Raw genomic sequence first — 2500 nt, 5'->3', positions numbered from 1 at the left:
TTAGGGATAGGATTAGGGTTAGATTTACGGTTAGGGTTATGATTAGGGTTTCGGGCAGGGGTAGGGTCAGGGTTAGGGTTAGGGTTAGGGTTAGGGTTAGTTTAGGGTTAAGTTAAGGTTAGGGTTAGGGTTAGGTTAATGGTTAGGGTTAAGGTTAAGATTAGGGTTAGGGTTAGGGTTAGGGTTAGGGTTAGTCTTAGGGTTAGTGCTAGGGTTAGGGTTAGGGTTAGGGTTAGGGTTTGGGTTAGGGTTAGGTTTAGGGTTAGGGTTTCGATTAGGGTTTGGGTTAGATTTACGGTTAGGTTTAGGTTTAGGGTTACCATTAGTTTTCATTATAAGGTTAGGATTTTGTTGCGTTGGGACTAGTGTTATGGTTAGATTTAGGCTTAGGGTTAGCGATAGGGTTAGGGTTAGGTCTAGGATTAGGGTTAGGGTTAGGGTTAGGGTTAGGGTTAGGGTTAGGGTTAGGGTTAGGGTTAGGGTTAGGGTTAAGCTTACGATTAGGGTTAGTGATAGTTTTGGGTTAGGGTTAGGGTTAGGGTTAGGGTTAGGGTTAGGGTTAGGGTTAGGGTTAGGGTTAGGGTTAGAGTTAGGGTTATGATTAGGGTTTCGGGTAAGGTTAGGGTTAGGGTTAGGGTTAGGGTTAGGTTTAGGGTTAGGGTTAGTGTTAGGGTTAGGGTTAGGGTTAGCTTTAGGGTTAGGGTTACCATTAGTTTTCATTATAGGATTAGGATTTTGTTGCGTTGGGACTAGTGTTATGGTTCGATTTAGGGTTAGGGTTAGCGATAGGGTTAGGGTTAGGGCTAGGGTTAGGGTTAGGGTTAGGATTAGGGTTAGGGTTAGCGTTAGATTCAGGGTTAGTGTTAGAGGCAGGGTTACGGTTAGGGTGAGGTTTCAGTTTACGATTCACAGAAGGTTGGGATATGGTTTGGATTTGGGTTAGGGTTAGGGTCAGTGTTAGGGATAGGTTTAGTGTAAGGGTTAGCTTTAGGGTTAGATGTAGGGTTAGGTTTAGGGTTAGGGTTACGGTTAGGTTTAGCGTTTGGGTTAGTGTTAGGCCTAGGGATAGGGTTAGGATTAGGTGTAGGGTTAGGGTTATGGTTAGGGTTAGGGTTAATGTTAGGGTTAGGGTTATGGTAAAGGTCAGGATTAGGTTTTGGGTTAGGGTTAGGGTTAGGGTTAGGATTATGGTTAAGGTCAGGATTAGGTTTAGGGTTAGGGTTAGGGTTAGGGTTAGGGCTAGCGTTAGGGTTATTGTTCGTGTTAGAGTTCGGGTTAGCGTCAGGGTTGGGGTTAGGGTTAGGGTCACGGTTATAGTTCCGGTTTTATTTAGAGTTTGGGTTAGGGTTAGGGTTCGGGTTAATGTTCACAGCAATGTTGGGATTAATTTTAGGGTCAGAGTTAGGGTTAGGGTTGACCATAGGGTGAGGGTTAGGTGTAGGGTTAGAGTTAGGGTTAGGGTTAGGTTAAGGGTTAGGGTTAGGGTTAAGTTTAGGGCTAGGATTAGGGTTAGGGTTAGGGTTAGGGTTAGCGTTAGGGTTAGAGTTAGGGTTATGATTAGAGTTTCGGGTAGGGTTAGGGTTAGGGTTAGGGTTAGGGTTAGGTTAGGGTTAGGTTAGGGTTAGGGTTAGGGTTAGGGTGAGGATTAGGTTTAGGGTTAGGGTTAGAGTTAGGGTTAGGGTTAGGGTTAGGGTTAGGGTTAGGGTTAGGGTTAGGGTTAGGGTTAGGGTTAGGTTTAGCGTTAGGGTTAGGGTTAGGGTTAGGGTTAGGTTTAGGGTTAGGGTTAGGGTTAGTGCTAGGGTTAGGGTTAGGGTTAGGGTTAGGGTTAGGGTTTGGGTTAGGGTTTGGGTTAGGGTTAGGGTTAGGGTTAGCATTACCATTAGTTTTCATTATAGGGTTAGGATTTTGTTGCGTTGGGACTAGTGTTATGGTTAGATTTAGGCTTAGGGTTAGCGATAGGGTTAGGGTTAGGGCTAGGGTTAGGGTTAGGAGTAGGGTGAGGGTTAGCGTTAGATTCAGGGTTAGTGTTAGAGGTAGGGTTAGGGTTAGGGTGAGGTTTCAGTTTACGATTCACAGAAGGTTGGGATATGGTTTGGATTTGGGTTAGGGTTAGGGTCAGTGTTAGGGATAGGTTTAGTGTAAGGGTTAGCTTTAGGGTTAGATTTAGGGTTAGGGTTAGGGTTAGGGTTAGGATTAGGGTTAGGGGTAGGGTTAGGTTTCGGGTTATTGTTGGGGTTATGATTAGGGTTTCGGTTAGGGTTAGGGTTAGGGTTAGGGTTAGGATTAGGGTTATTGTTCGGGTTAGAGTTCGGCTTAGCGTCAGGGTTGGGGTTAGGGTTAGGGTCAGGGTTATAGTTCAGGTTTTATTTAGACTTAGGGTTAGGGTTCGGGTTAATGTTCACAGCAATGTTGGGATTAAGTTTAGGGTCAGAGTTAGGGTTAGGGTTAGGGTTAACCATAGGGTGAGGGTTAGGTGTAGGTTTAGGGTTAGGGTTAGGGT

Source organism: Sturnus vulgaris, chromosome 2, assembly GCF_052056855.1.
Source record: "Sturnus vulgaris isolate bStuVul1 chromosome 2, bStuVul1.hap1, whole genome shotgun sequence".
NCBI lineage: Eukaryota > Metazoa > Chordata > Aves > Passeriformes > Sturnidae > Sturnus > Sturnus vulgaris.
The sequence above is the reverse complement of the archived record's forward strand: the minus strand, read 5'-3'. Positions refer to the sequence as shown.